Source organism: Triturus cristatus, chromosome 2_1 (assembly GCF_964204655.1).
Source record: "Triturus cristatus chromosome 2_1, aTriCri1.1, whole genome shotgun sequence".
In the NCBI taxonomy this organism is placed as follows: Eukaryota; Metazoa; Chordata; class Amphibia; order Caudata; family Salamandridae; genus Triturus; species Triturus cristatus.
Genome location: NC_140581.1, coordinates 422,885,701 through 422,902,731, shown reverse-complemented (window position 1 = coordinate 422,902,731; position 17,031 = coordinate 422,885,701). Strand labels below are relative to the sequence as shown.

The 17,031-nt window shown below is 49.8% G+C and overlaps 1 protein-coding gene across 4 annotated transcripts in view; it reads right to left on the bottom strand.

Moving 5' to 3' along the window:
• TRAPPC13 (trafficking protein particle complex subunit 13) overlaps positions 1 to 17,031 on the bottom strand; it is a 398,706-nt gene that overhangs the window by 64,747 nt on the left and 316,928 nt on the right. The window lies entirely within an intron of this gene.

Sequence of the window (17,031 nt, the reverse complement as noted above, 5' to 3'; positions counted from 1 at the left end):
CGGAAAGAGCGCTGGTCCCAGAACTCTCCTTAGTAATACTACGATGGGGAAAACAGATGCTCGCCAACAGCGGCTAACTTTTGATGCCCGGAAGCCGGTAAGGCAGCCACAGATGGAGGTGGGCTCGGAGGTAGAACCCTCACAACCGGAGCGGGCGGCAGCCCCAGAGGAGGATCTGAAAACAATCTTAACAGAAATGCGGCAGGGGTTTGCGGTCATAGCAGGCAAAATGGACACAATGACCACTCGCATGGACGTGATAGCTCGGAAACTGGAGGGCCACGAAACGCGCCTAACGGAAGCGGAACAGCGTATCTCCACTGTAGAGGACACTACTGCGCATGTGCAAAAAACCACAGAACAGCTTGAAAAGTTGCTTAAAGTGATCGCAGCAAAGAATGATGACATCGAAGCGCGCAGCCGAAGAAATAAAATACGCGTTTTAGGTATACCAGAAAGTACCAACACGGGTAAATTGGAAGATTATATCAAAAAACTGCTAACGGCTGTGGTGGGGAAGGAGGTCCTCTCTCCGCAATTTATAGTAGAACAGGGAGAAGAAACAACTGTCATATGACGGAGTGACATTCACCATGTACCCGGATTTCACGCTGCACGTGCAGGAGCGTCGTCGGTTCCTGGGGGTGAAACAGAAGCTCAGACAGGCTGGGATTGACTATGCGCTAATGTATCCGGCCCGTCTCCGTATAACGCATCAGGGAACGCAAAAATTCTTCACTAACCCACATCAGGTGGAAGAATATCTGAAACAGATACGGCAACAAAATAAAGCGTTGGCACCGCTGGACCGGTCAGAGAGATCTCCCTCACCAGAAATGGAGTGATAGCTGCTGGGGATGGAGTTGGCAGGATGTGAAGGCACACATTGTGATTAGTGTCAACAACAATGCCTGGGATGTTGCGGGGAGGGATTGGCCAACTGCTGTCGTAGACGGTGGATATGACATTCGCTAGATCATGCACCGTGAGAGGAGCTGAATATACTGTGTTAACCAGCCACCCTCGACGTCCGTCATGGGTCTAGCGGATGATGCTGCTGGACCTGGGCTGACCAGAGGTTTTCGTGCGCCACCCAGACACACAGCCTCACAGGGGAATACCCTATGTCTGTTCACTGTTGTTTTTCTGTTTTCCCATTTGCCCTTCCTTAACTGGGAACGGGGAGTAGTTGTCATGTTATTCGACATGGGAGAGCGGATGGGGGTTGGGATGGGGGGAGGGAACCTTTGTACTGGCATATTTGGGATGCTTCAGTAGGTGGGTGAGGAAAGGGGTGGGGGGGCTAATGGGTATGATGAAGTGCGCGCACAGATTGTTTATTATGTGCAGATGGGCCTTCGAGTGTATATACATGTTTGCGCAGGTTTGCAGAATATAAGGCATTTAGAGATTAAGAACCCTGATGGCACAGGAGGATAGGCACATGATTAGAGTGATGTCCTGGAATGTTAGAGGCCTTGGGGACCCGAGGAAGAGGAGACAGATCTTGGCATATCTGGATTGGCAGCAAATACAAGTGGCACTACTACAGGAGACTCATTTAGATCCGAGGGCTACTAATCATTTTGCATGCAAGTGGGCGGGTTGCCGTCAGTTCTCATCCTACTCCTCCTATGCCCGAGGGTCAGCAATACTTTTCAAAAAGCAGGTTCGGTTTGAACAGGCAGGGGTGCTCACAGACACGCAAGGTAGATATGTTATTGTATGGGGCAGGTTAGGTATGGACTCCATGACGATAGCAAATTGTTATGGCCCTAATACAGATAGCCCCGACTTTTTCATTGACTTATGGAGTAAAATACAGACCATTAGCTCCACCCACATAATATGGGGGGGGGGGGGGATTTCAATGTGGCACTGCAGCCGCACCAGGACAGGTCGAATGCTACGATGCACCACTATACCAAGTCCAGAGAAGTACTCTAAGGCATTCTGGAGGAGGGAGGTCTCATTGACAGCTGGCGGCATCTGCACCCGCAGGAAAGGGAAGGCACACACTTTACCTCCCATAGGGGAACCTGGGCGAGGATAGACTACTGTTTCATGTCCAGGGGGCTGGGGCCCAGCATTCAACAGGAGTCAAATTTGGCTAAAACTGTTTCGGACCACTGTCCGGTAAAGGTATCGTTCACCCCGCCGGGATATACTAGTCCATGGCCGCGATGGAGGTTGCAACCACGGCGTTGTTAGACACCGATTTTCATGCAGAGCTGAAGGAGGAGATCCATGACTTTTTTTATTAGAAATAAAGGGTCAGTAGATAGTGTTGAGGTAATTTGGGAAGCCTTCAAGGTGACGGTCAGGGGGATTTGTATATCGAAGAGTTTTGGGATGCTACGAGATATACAGCGTACACTCAGACGTCTGGAGGGGGAATTAAAGGAGTTGGAGAGAAAGATGGGGCAGGCTGAGGCAGGACAGGCACACAGTGTTATTTCGGGATACGCTGACGGAATATGAGGCTACAGCACAACGCGAACGGAACTTTCGCGGGAGATACTAGACGACCCGCAGATATGGCGACGGGGAGCGTCCGGGGAGAGCATTGGCGGAGGTGACGCAACATCCTCGCTTCAGCACATACATACTGGAGGTGCAGGGCCCTGGGGGCACCACTCAAAGCGACACAGACATTCTAGAGACTTTTATTGCACATTAAGGCACACTGTACACATCTCAGAGACGGGGGGCGCTCGGGCTGGGGGAGGTCGCACTCGGATGGATAGGAGATGTGCAGCGAGAGTTCTTATGCCATCCATTTGAATTGGATGAAATACGGGAGGCAATCATGCAGCTGAAAAACGGGAAGGCGCCCAGTTCGGACGGTCTGCCGGCTGAATTTTACAAAAGCTATATTGATGTTATGGCGCCGGTCCTAAAAGAAGTATATGAGGAATCCTTGGAGATGGGAGTGTTGCCACCCTCGATGAGGGAGGCGACGGTCACGTCCTTGTTGAAACCGGGAAAACCCCCTGACTCCTGTGATTCATATAGGCCATTGTCGCTCAAACTGCGATGCCAAAATATTAGCCAAAGTACTGGCTAATCGTCTGTCCCTGTTGATGGAAAAACTTGTACTGCCGGACCAGTCAGGGTTTGTACCGGGTAGGTCGACTTCACACAATCTCAGGACACTGTTTTCACTAACACAAACAGTGGACTCTGACTTCCCCCTGGCTGCAGTTTTCCTTGATGCCACAAAGGCATTTGATTCAGTGGAATGGGATTACCTGTTTGGAGTTTTGCGGAGGATGGGATTCCCACGTCTGTACATCTCATGGCTTCAATTATTATACCATCAGCCCAAGGCCCGTATATTGATAAATGGACATCTGTCCCCCCCCAATCTCCATTTCCAGAGCCACCCGTCAGGGGTGCCCGTTGTCGCCCTTATTATTCGCTCTTGCTGTTGAGCTGCTGGCTGCCAGGCTGAGACAGGTCCATAATGATAAGGCATTCCGTTGTTGTATGTGGCAAATTTTGATATCACTATATGCAGACGATGTAACATTATACATCAGAGACCCGCAGAGCAACATAAATCCCATATTGCGGGAGTTCATACAATTTGGGCAGCTCTCTGGCGTGGGGATTAATTGGGGAAAGTCCCAGGTGTTCCCGCTCACGCAGGCGGTAACCCCCTTCCCACTAGACTTTCCACTGGAGTGGTGCCAGGATGAATTGAGGTATCTCGGACAAAACTATACGGGTGAACTATGGCACAGCTATTGAACGCCTGAAGAGTAATATCACGCACTGGGTGGCATTGCCCCTGTCCATGGCGGGCCGAGTGTCGCTTATTAAAATGGTGATACTCCCACAATTTTTGTACCTCTTTCTCAATATTCCCCATCACCCAGGACTTTTTTTTTTTCCCGCCACGCTGCGCTCTGAACTAATACGATTGGTGTGGGGGGGGGGGAAAAAGCCGCGGCTGAAATGGTCCATATTAACAAAGCCATATGAGCAAGGTGGGTTGGATGTTCCTGACTTTGAGATCTATTCCCTAAGCGCCCAAGCGCAATATGCATACTATTGGGTACACCCTCCACGGTATATGCCGCAAGTAGCGGTGGAAGACTGGCTTGCGGATCCGATACCCCTTAGCGGCATCATATATGGTCCGATACATGCGCCGGCACCATCACCCACCACCGTCACAGGCACGGTTGCAGCATGGCACCGGATAAGGACCCTACTTAATGTGTCCTTCCTTTACTCTCCTGGATTGCCACTCACATATCACCCGAATTTGACACTATTGCAGGAGAAGGGGTTCTAGGACCTATGTAGGAAAGCACAGATCAGTATGTGGGGGATCTTTTTCATGAGGGAATCTTCCTCACGTTAGATCAGTTCCTGCCAACAGAGGTACGCACGCCACTAGATGTTTTCTTATATGTGAGATTGCGACAAGGTATGAGGTCACTTCTCCCTGATTTCCCTCGGGAACCTGTGAGATTGGAGCCATTACATCGGATGTTACGATCTGCAGATGGCAAACATCTGGTGTCCGGGTTATATACTACGATACGGGCACTTAGGGTGGGAGCAGATAGTCAGTCCAGACTGCGTTGGGGGGAGGACTTGGGGAGAACTTGGGGAGGGACATCACCGCTGACCAGTGGCAGTATTGCTGCCTACAGACTGCACAGATATCGGCTAGTAGCCGGCTCCATGTGATCCACTACAAATTCCTGCACCAATTGTATTATACACTGGTTAAGAAGCTGCGCTTTAAGTTAGCTGACAATGATCGTTGTGAGAGATGTAGACGACCGGGAGCAGGGTTCCTGCATCTAGCGTGGGAATGTGTGAAAATAGAAGAATACTGGGAACAAGTGTTCGTAGCATTGGAAGACATGATAGACAGTCATCTAGCCAGGGATCCAACATTTGCGCTCCTGGGATACACGGCGCAGATACCCCAAAATTGCAGAACATTTGTTGCTATATCACTATTGCTGGCAAAGCGTAAAGTGGCCTGTCGATGGGGTAGAGGCAGGGCCCCGAAATTTAAGGAATGGCTGGCGGATCTAAGATTTTGTCAAGAACAGAGTAACACTTACGCTGAGCTGCTGCCATGGGCGTCTCAACCCAAAGACATATGGGGACCACTGGTGAGATACCTTCTCTCGCATAGTACCGGGGAGACGGCGGCAGTGGGAAGTGCTGTTGAAGAGGGGGTAGAATAAGATGGTGGTCGGTTTTGATTCAAAAGGGATGATTATATGTGACCGGATAGGTATGGGAGGCAAGCCAGTTTGATGAGCTCTCGATGCACACTGACAGACCTGGGAATGTCATGAATGTCTTCATGACAGATTTTATGTGCAGATTTTGTTATTCGCTCCTCAGCACCTCGGATATTAAATGGACATTACTACCAAACCTGTGATAATAACCACAAGATATGTATTGTATTCTGCCTACACTGGCCTGTAACTGATTTGCTGAATTTGTTAACCACGAGATATTGAACTACTATGTATCAACTTAAAATTATAAATAAAGTTTAAAAAAAAAAAAAGTTTACCTAATCAGGTGCTGCATGTATTGTATTGCATTTTATGAAATTCTTGAATATCGCAGCTGTCACCCAACGGGTATCCTGGCGCTTAAAGACCATGATGAAATTAGGACAGCGAGAACCGACTGAACTCTTAATCAGGAGACTCACTTCCTTGTGTTCATTTATCTGATCTCGGTCCACACATCATCGATGAAGTGCCTATATTTGAGTCATTGCTCAACTTGTGTATATAGTATGAAATCCAGTTACCAGTCACTACTCGGGTTTATGGATGGGTGGATGTGTAGGTGGATGAAGTCCTCCAACCCCTCCCACCTGCACTTGCATCCTTCCTTCTTACCCCACTTTCCACCATTTAGTCCCACTGGAGTTACAAACATGAGGGTTGGAATGCGGGGACAGGAAGTCAAATGTCGGAACGGCACCCATTTATTTTAGTTCCTGACCTTACATCCAAGCCTTCAGATAACGTGCTTGGTTGTGTCAAGAGGGGAGGGGAAGACAAAAGGGGCTCCTCTATTTTTTTTCTAGCGAAAAGGAATATTCTCCTAGGTCCTGCTTCAGGTAGCTGATCTCACCAATGATATCAGCTGCATTTGAGCAAGTCACATGATGCAGAGATTGGATTGCCCATTTGTCGATGGCAATGGTAACTGTTCTTACAGTAGTCCAGTTGTTTAAGGACAATTGATATTTGGTACTGGAATTGTGCGCATATTAGGATGGACCAAGAAGTGAATTCTTTATCCCTATTAAGGATTGGTGCTTATAGTAAGGGTCGTAGTTGAGTATAGTGATTACTGCTCCCGGCTGTTCTCATACACATACCATTGTGTGATTATTGACTTTCGACACATTTTTTCCACCCAAGCCACAAACCACTGAGGAATGGGAGACAGGACCAGGTGTTCCCCACATAACACCCCATGTGGCATCCTCCATCCCCTTGGTTTTTTCTTCCTGATGTTGGAGAGAGGGTAGTGGAACTTAAGGTATATGCGTTGCCATGAAGTGCTAAAGTTATTATGAATATCATTAGGTTCATGAAAAAACCGATCCTGGTCTAGATTAGGATAATAAGAGAGAACTTTCTTTCTTCTTTCAGATTGTAGTTCAACTCTCACAGGACCTTCTCTCTAGAGCTTCAATGACAGTGGTCAATGGTCGTCCAACACTGACAATTAATGTTTCCACTGCACGTGAGCAGTGGTTAGAAGGGATGTTGAGGCATGAAATAGGAACTCATTATTTCCGTGGTATGAATAATAGTCAACAGCCCTGGTCAAATGCGATTGGACGCAAACAATTTGGGCTGAAACCTGTGAACCCAACAGAAGAAGGTTTGGTTGCTTCAGTAAAGATCAGGTGTACTTGAATGGCATACTTCAAATTGAGGCACAGAGAGACCATCGACTTTAATTTGTTGACAGCTCTCGGAAAGGTTTCCTTTGAGGACGTGGATCGCCTGAAACAGTACGGGGTGGTGCAGAATGCGAGGATTCCCCATTTCTTGCAAGACCGGCCCAGTACAATGCAGTATTTGGAGAAGATCATGGAGGTTAATGACTTGGACTGATTCTGAGCTCCAAGAGATTGTCCTCTGAGTTTAGTATTAAATCATCTCAGCTCATCCCATTTATTTTCTCTAGCACAACCCAAATTATTTACATTGTGTTATTACATTCGATTTAACAATGCAAATGGTTGTGAAACAGAAGATGCGTTCCCTGGGCCTCCAGTACCAGCTTCAATTCCCGGCCCGCCTTCGGGTCATCTTCCAGCATAAGACTTTGTTCTTCGATACGCCACGAGCGGCCTGGTCCTGGTTGACGGAGGAGCATCCCCTGCACCGCTCTGGACGCGGATCGCCTACGGGTGTGCGGGGGGGGCGGGGGAGGCCCCGGACATCGAGGACCCGCCGGCGGCATCGCACGTTACCCCGGGAGCGCACGGTGGAGGAGGCGATCACCACGCGCTCCGAGGGACGGCCGCGCCGGGGGTCGGGGGCCTCTTCTGCCTACTCGGCTGCGCACGTCAGTCCCGCGGCTGGCGGGCGGCGGGCCGTGTCGCCCCGGCTGGCGGGCCCTGCAACCCAGCCGGCCGAGTCGGTGGACACCTCGGACCTCTCTCGTAGCCCTAACATTTGACTCTCTATGTTTCTTCGGGGGGGGGGGGGAGGGGGGGGGGGGGGGATGATGCCCGGGCCTGGGTTGGAGTGCTCCGCTGTCAGTGTTGCTCTTGGCCAGGGCAGGTGAATCAGGCTTGATTTCAGTTGTACCAGGGGTCCACTAGTGCTCAAGCCCGAGCGTTTTAGCTTGGTGGTTGTTCCATTTGGTTCGGGCGACAGATGCTTCTGTTTTCGAAGTATAGGGTGGGGGATTGGGGTTGGTTCGGGGTTGTTTCTTCCTCCTTGGGAAGGTTTTGTTGGTGGGGGGTGACTCCCTCTTTGTTGTTGTTCCGAGGCATCTTGTAACCTTTGACCTGCTCTCCTGCCCGATGTCCCGCTGTCCTTCCTTTCTAGGGGCGTGCGCAGCCGCGCCTCCAATGGCCCCCTCTTCTGTCCTGGACCATGGCTGACCCACCTGTTCCTAGGGCCGCCATGCGCGTATTATCCTGGAACGTCAATGGTCTTCTAGACCGCTTTAAACGCATGGCGGTCCTCAAATATGTGCAACGTGCAGAGATTGACGTGCTCCTCTTCCAGGAGACCCACCTTCTGGGCAATAAATGTCCCTTTCTTACCCGCTATGGTTATGACAGGGTGTGGCACTCAGGTTTTGCGCGGGGATCCCGGGGGGTTGCTATCCTGCTCCGCAAGTCCTTTCCCTTTGTCCTGACCCAGGTGCATTTGGACCCCCAGGGCATGGTAGTGGCGGTATGTGGTACTCTTGAGGGGCGACCCCTCACCCTGATGTCCCTCTACGCGGCTCCGTCCCTCCTGTCGTCGGCCCTCTCCTACACCGCGGGCCTCCTCCCGACGCTTCCGGCGGGCTCCCTCATTCTCGGCGGGGATTTTAACGCTGTCTACACGCCCCACCTGGACTCGACGGGTCCGGTATCCCTGGCCCGTGTCGCTCGCGCAAAGCAGCTCTCGACCTGGGCTGAATCTCAGGGCCTGTGCGATGTTTGGAGGATCTGGCACCCGCAGGCTCGCCAGTACACCCACACGTCGGCGGCTCAACACTCCCATGCCCGGATCGACCTCATCTTCGTCCCATCTACCGACGGCGCAGGGGTGCAGGATGCACGCATTCTCCCGAGGGGCCTTTCGGACCACTCGCCAATGCTCCTAGCTCTTGGCCCCCCCCCCCCTCTCTGCCCGTCCGATGTGGCGTCTGAACGCTTGGTCCCTCCATGACAAGGCTTTTCGGAAGGTGGTAGGTGGCGAGATAGCGGATTATTATTCTCACAATGTGGGCTCCGTCCCCTCCCCTGCCGTCCTTTGGGAGGCCGGCAAGGCGACTATTCGGGGGCCGCTAAGGGGCATCTGCAACGGCAGAGACGTGCTCAATCCCAGAAACTCGCGGATTGCGAAGCTCAAGCCTTGGAACTGGAGCGCAACCTGGGGGAGTTGGAAGACAACACACGGTCGCGCCGCTTGGCCTTCCTGCGGGAAGAGATTCGCCTACACTCCCTGGAGGCGGCAAAGACTTTGTGGCGCTCCTCGGTGGCCCGGGTATACGGATGGGGAGACCAAAACGGCACTCTTCTCCACCGGCTGGCCACTTACCCCCGGGCGGGCAGGATTATTCCAGCCATCAAAGATTCTGCGGGCAGACTCCATACGGCCTCGGTGGCAATGGCCCAAGATTTCGCTGACTATTATTCCCGGTTGTATTGAATCCGGGCGTCTGAGCTCTCCCTGGAGGAGTTGCTGGGGACGAATGGGGCGGTGCTAGAGCGGCTGGGACCTGAGGTTTCTGAGACCCTCGATTCGCCTATCGAGCTGCAGGAGATTGAAGAGGCGATCAGCCGCCTGGCACCCGGGAAGACCCCGGGACCTGATGGGTTCCCTCAGGAATACTATGCTCACTATCGTGAGACTCTGGCCCCGAGGCTTCGGGACCTGTTTGCAGAAGTGGTGGAGACGGGCTCGTTCCGGCCGGAAATGGACACAGCTACCATAGTTGTCCTTCCCAAGACGCAGCCCCCATCGCAGTCCTGCTCGGATTACCGGCCGATATCCCTTATTAACACCGAGCTCAAAATCTATGCCACGGTCCTCGCGCAGCGGTTGCGGCCGTCTCTTGCCTCCCTGGTCCACCCGGACCAATGTGGATTTATGCCGGATCGGGGGACCAGACACTGCCTGCGGCGCCTGCACCTCGCACTGGCGCACCACGGCCGCCTTTCCCTCTATCTGGCCCTCCTGCTGGTCGACTTTGAAAAGGCCTTCGACTCAGTGGGGTGGGCGTACTTGGGTGAGGTCCTGGAGCGCATGGGTTTCGGTCCCCGGTTCCGTGCCATGGTCGCGGTCCTGTATGCGAGCCCGTGGGCCCGTGTTTTAGTCAATGGGGCTCTATCCCGCCCATTTCTCATAGGTCGAGGAACGCGCCAGGGTTGTCCGCTCTCGCCCCTCCTTTTCGCTCTGGCCATGGAACCCCTGGCTGTATTGATTCGCTCGGATCCCGCTCTCCGCGGGTGGGACTGGCCAGGTATGACCCCCGATAAGATCGCCCTCTACGCGGACGACGTCCTCCTCTATCTCTCTGATCCAGCGACCTCGGGGCCCCAGGTCCGCCAGATTCTCCGTCGGTTTGGCCAAGCGTCGGGTCTTCATCTGAACCCTAAAAAATCCGTCCTAGTCCCGTTACACCCGTCAAGGGAATGTTTCGACTGGCAATCTGATATTCCCCTCCGGAGACTCATTTAAATACCTGGGGATCTGGGTCACCCTCCTTCCGGAACTCTGCTGGGCCCTCAACGTGGCTCCCGTAGTCAAAAAGGCCAGATCAGATATGCTCAGGTGGCAGTCACTCCCATTGAATCCGCTGGGGAGGGTCGCCCTCTATAAGACGATGATCCTCCCCAAGTTTCTGTACATGTTACAAAACACTCCGTGCCCCTTTCCGCGCCCGTGGTTCCGGGAACTGGATAAGATGGCGATTAAATTTCTCTGGGGCGGCGGCAGGCCCCGGTTGGCTTTAGATCGCTGCAGGGTCCCCTCCTATGACGGAGGCCTGAGCATGACTAACCTATATCTATATTACTTGGCCACCCAGCTACTGGTGATTCATGACTGGTTCTCGAGTGGATGGGACGATCCGGCTTATCGACTCGAGGTGCAATGTCTCGGGTTCTCCTCTATCCAGAACATGCTCTATGGGGCAACGGTCCCCCTGTCGCTCCCCGATGTCGTGCGGGCCCCTTTTCTGGCGTGGCGCACAGCTTTGAGGCACACCCGCTGGTCGGGGACGAAAACACAGCTCACACCGCTTTGGCACGGAACATGGCTGCGGGAGGTGGCGGGACTTGAAGGATTTCGGCAGTGGGATCTTCTAGGGATCTCCAGCCTGGGCGATATATGGCGGGGGAGCCACATGTGTTCCTTCCAGGAGCTTCGGACCCGCTTCTCGCTACAGCCTTCTCAATTTTATAGATACCTTCAGCTGCGCCATGCGGTCCAAGCCCACGTCCCTCTAGACTCCAGATTGCCTTCTCATAGCCCGCCTGAGGCTCAGGTGATGTTAGGGTGTCTGGGGAAGGGGGGGAATATCCCGCATTTATAAATCCCTGATTAACAATACCCCGGTAGACTGGAGCGGATAAAAACAGCGATGGGAGGTCTGGGTGGGACCCCTAGATGACGCGGACTGGAGGGACGCCCTTATGGCACCTCGATCGCTTACCACCTCCGCTAGGCTGCGGCTCATCCAACTCTATTACCTCCACGCCGCTTATCTGACTCCGGACCGCCTATATCGTGCTGGCCTCCGCGTGGACGCCTCCTGTGCTCGCTGTGGGGTGGCTCCGGCGGATTTCTTCCATATGGTGTGGTCTTGTTCCCGCCTGGAGGGCTACTGGGCAGCGATTGAAGCCGATCTAGCGGAGGTCCTGGGATGGGAGGTCCCCCATGATCCTAAAATGGCTCTGCTGGGCATCACGGACGGGCTGGATGGGTCCCGTAACGAAAAGTACTTTCTCACTACTGCCCTAATGGTAGCCAAGAGGGATATAGCGGCCGTGTGGTCACAGCCAGATCCGCCCAGAAGGGCTACCTGGAGTAGAGGGGTGGATTGGTGTGCTGCTCAGGAGCGGTCGTTGTACGCTGCCCGGGGCTGCCCCAAAAAATTCCGCAAAATATGGGGGAAATGGCTGGGGGGCCTGTTTTGAAGGGTGGGGGCGCAGAGGGTGGGGACGGGGGGTGGGGGAGGAGGGGGGGGTTTACATTTGTTTGTCAATGCTTCCCTGATTGAAGTTACTGATGCCAAGTTCAACGCACTGTTGTATATCATTCTTGATATTGTCCTTTATGCGGAAAATAAAAAATTTGTTTATCAAAAAAAACAATGCAAATGGTTAAGTACTGTTCCAGCAGAAGATGCCCCATAAAGGTCTCCATCCTGTTCTCCCTGGATTTTTCCATTTTGTAATCCCATACACACGAGTATTGTATTTTGGAATGTTTTGTGTTTTCTGTATTGTTTATGAACTTTAAATGGAATTCTATCCGGGATTAAAATCAAAAAGTTTATTGTTTCTCCAACAAAAATAAAAACTACTTACACGCACCAAAGCGGAGGGAGGTTTAGAGCTCCTCCTGATCCCGCTGTACTTTCAGGCCACACAAATGCGGTTCATTGTAGAGCGGAACCGCTCACTATTCGAGAAGCACTGGTCCTTCATAGACCAGATGATAGCTGGAGGCAACATCTGGAGAGAGGTCTGGTTGCCTTGTAAACAGAGCATGGGGGTTATGCTTCTCTCTGGTGACTGCCACAACCATGAAAATATAGGATGCGGTCGCTTTCAGGCATGGACTTATGACTTTCCCTTCAACAAGGACGCAGAATGTTCACAATCCAGATTGTCCCCTGGCGATCAGCTCTGATGTCTTTCAACAGCTGGCGTGAAAAGGGTTGCAAACGCGTGGGCTCATCTTTCATCCCCCTGGGGGTTATCCCTTTTCTTCGGATGAAATAAGATTACTCATTGCAGGCGGCAGACTTGTTCAACTACACGCAGCTGCACACTGGGTGGCCTCCACAGGCTATGCGCCCGGATCCTCCCACCCTCTCACCCGCTTTGAGAAATGGCTGGTGTGTAAGGATTGAGATAATCATCTTATTTCTGAACTGTATGCTCTCTGACCGGGGCTCCGCTCCCAAGACCAAGGGCCAGCTGCGCTGGGAAGATGAACTAGGGTATCCTCTCTCCAGCAAAGAATGGCAGGATATTTACTACAGGGTGCACCACACAGAGCACGACATGTACGGTACAGAGGCAGCTTACAACATTGCTTTCTATAGGTACTTAACACCTGAACACATACATAGCTGAAATAAGGGGCGTTTCAGGAAATGCTGGCGGGGCTGTGGTTAAACAGGCTATCTCCTTCACCTCCTGTGGCATTGTCCCGAACTGGCCAGGTATTCAGGACCAGGTCCTGAATGATCTAGCATTTGACACAACTATACCCCGCTTCCCTGCATACATGATTTTAGGGCTGCCCAACCCCCTGACCTTTGACTTGCAAAGAGGTAGGCAAATGGCACTAGCACTGAATGCCGCTCGGCAAGTATTTCTCACGCAATGGGGCACATAGGAGATACCAGATCACGTTACATGGCTGCACAGACTATGGGTTACCCTGGCAATGGAGAGTATTTCACAGATGGCGGAAAACAGGGCGGCCGTGTAACCGGAGCTCTGGGCCCCTTTCATTAGATCCTATCGGCTGAATTCTGGGAAGTGACCTGCCCAAAATACTTGCCGATATTGAGGTTGCTCCCACGGTATGACAATGAGGACACTTAGACCTTTGCATGAGAGGGGGGACCCAATCCCGACCCTGACTAAGTATATTTCTGAAGGAGATGTTGTGGTGGGTTCACCGGTGCAGAGGAGCTGGGGGTGGGCTAGGGGGCAGCTTGATGCGTTCTCGTATTGTCCTGGTATTTGTTTGCTCTTTCTTTTTTACTTGACTGTCCTCTTTAAAAGTTTAAAAGTCCATATAGCGCTGCCGACCTCCGGGTTGTTGGCTGAGAGCTGTGTATTCATTCTCCAAATGTCACTAACGCTGCCGACTGCTGGTTGTAGGCAGAAAGCTGTGTTATTGATCTACGGGCCTTAATAAAAAAAGAATTGTTCCATAAAACTTCAAGCAAGTATCAACGTTTCCCTTTCAATGGACAATTATTGAGAAAGTGGTCTCATCAAGCTTCTTGCTCCTACGTCCAATAATTTTCAATCTAGATTTAATCCCAAATGTAACAAAGAACCTACAGCACTCCATATTCTTCATGATAACCTAAGAATCCTGGAAAAATGTGCCACCAAACTTCTAGTCCTGCTTAATCTTTAAAGGTGCGCTTGACTGTGTTGATCATAAATCCCTACAAAACGTTCTGCAGGATGTAAAAAGAAAACGTTGGTGAGCAGGTTCCAATCTTTACTCTCATGGAGTTTTCACTTTGTGACAAGCATTGGTACAGACAACAGGTCTGGTCTTGGGAAGGTGGTGTGTTGGTTACATTGTTTTAATTTGCAATTTCAAGCATTGCACATGCATGGGCGCGAGAGGCTATTTTTTATATATATTTTTAATTACATGAGGCTTGCTATACAGTTATAGCTGTCTTTAGGCCTTACACTAAATTGCGGTGTCCCACTAAGCTCAATACCTCCACTTTAACTTTTCAACATAACCTCTAGGCTCGATGATATAAGACAAAAACATAACCATACATCAAAACACCGATGACACTTAGCTATATCTCGGTTGCAGCCCTTTTAGCATAAAGATGCAGAGCCTTTATAGGCGTTCCTCCCATGCGACAACCCTTACAAAGTTTAAAACCTGTTGTTTTGGGAGATGACATTTTCCTAGCATAGTGTAAATTTTACAGGTAAAAAGGGTCTCAAAGAAACTGGAAGTAGCTCCGGATCCACATCTGGTGGCGCGGAAAGAAAGGAACTGACGTGAGTGCATGGGTATGGTGCCTATATAGGCTCTGCATGTCATTTCCGGAGCTACACGGTGTCAGCACAATGCCACCTCCTGGCACAAACAGATAGTGTTGAAAAGGATTCCAGATCCAGTCTGATACCTGGGGAATATTCAAAAGGCGAGGAATCTGCAGTTTGAAGTCTCTATCAGACATTATCATCAAAAATCAGCTCAGTACTCTCCAATAGTCATGCGGCATAAACATCAAAAAAGTCTATTGTGCTTTCTGATCAGAAAATGGAAGGATGTATCCATTTTTGTGTTAGAAGTTGTTTGACTTATTTGGACCATTACACAATGTCAATGAACATCTTGAAGCAATGCTAATAGCTATTCTGCAACCAAACGCAATCCTTCCCACTGACTAAAGTGTAGCTTTGATAAATATTTTCTCTGCCACCAGTTGTACAATGAGTAGGTGGTACATGCGCAGGAGGTGGGATTTTCTTTCCCTTGCTTTTGTCATATGAACATTCTTAAAACATTCAATGTTTCACTGCATCATCGTAAATTGTAATTGCAAAGTAGATAAGTTTGTACATTTTAAAAAAATATATCTTTATTGGTCTTTTCTTAAATTTTCCGGTTACACTTTACATGACAATACAGAATTATCAAGAGCAACATGTAAATCTGCATATAACAACCTCATTAGATCACTATGCAAACCAACACTGTACGTTACAAGAGCATAATCATAATGTGTCATAGTGATCACATGTAGCATCAACAAGCAGTAAACCATGTATCACTAGGATTGCCTGCCCACACTGCTGCACCATTGTTGCTAGTTCACGATTAAAATCACTAACTTTGTACATTAGCATGATGTATCATAAACAATGCGATAATACACAGCGTATACGCCGTCAGTAGACGTCGTGGAAATCAATGCACAGTTGCTTCAGTACCCCAACAGAGGGGTTTCGCAAAAGAAAAGGAAGAGAGTAAATGGAAATGCGCCAATAAGACATATACTATCTAATTAACGTCTACTAACATATTAAAAAGGGGCTACCATTAATGAACAAATTAAATAATTTTTGTTGGACTGTGTGTGGGACGGTGTATCCTAATCTTCGCAGTGGGGTGGTTCGCCAGGGTGGGGCTTGGGCTCAGAGGAATGCTGAGGGGCATTGTGGTGTTGATGGATAGTCGGGAAGGAAGGGGTGAGGGGTCCTCTACGTCGGATTACATCTATGTAGTGGCTCCTAATAGTTGGTAATTCCTGTCTATTGATATCGCATCCCCCGTGACCACCAGCATACGTGCTCTGTGTCAATCGGGTGGGTATAAATGTTTGTACATAATGACAGACACATCTTTACTCGATTGGATAAGAATGAGAATAATGCCTACAGCAAGTTTAAGTCCCGCCTAACGGCCGTTTTTCCATCGATGAGACACAGCAGCTTACAGTGTAATACCAGCAAAACAGATTTTACTATTCAATTACCCACCACCCTCCTGGGATGGAGATTGTCCGCCTGATCTTATTCCTCCCCCTACACCCCAGCTTTGTCTGTGCGTAATTTGAGGATTAAATCGGACAATCTTATTTCATTTGGACCTCAGGTGTCAGCAGTGGTGAGTGCCTACTTCAGACTTACTTTGAACACAAAAACCACAACGTATTTCACATTTGTAATTACTGCCCTTCAGCTTCCAATATCAAAAACGAAGTAGACAGATCTCCTTATTTCCCAATTCAGAGTATCCATTGTTCTCCTTTACAGTTGAACATTTACATGAACTTATAGTCATAGATAAGATATGGTTGAAAAAGCTGCATGTACCATTGCCAACTACTCTCTGTGCTTTAACTTTATATTATCAATATGTATTGATTACTCTTGAGTACTATTATGACCGTTACTGTGGGACTCCCACCATGACGACTGGGAAGATTCAAACATGTGAATCTATAAAGGATACACTGGAGAACTGTGTTTGCCTATCTAAAGTTATCATTAAATCCTCACACTAACCGATGCAGTGTTCATCAAAACTTAAGCATGCCCAATCAAAAGAAAAATTGAAAAGAGAGTGCTAGAACCCAGAAACAATGACGGATATCTTAAAACACACCAATCAACCCACTAGTACCTTTGCAATTGTTTATATCCACTGCAACTTTCTACCAACACACTACAAATCAGAGAGGCAGGAAATGTCTAGAAATGAATTTCCATTGGTTAAAACTATCACAAACATCAGGGAGGACACATATTGACCATTCACAAATAAATCATCATCAGGATAACTGAGTCACTGCACATGGCAGTAATGTATCACAGGCAGTTTGAGG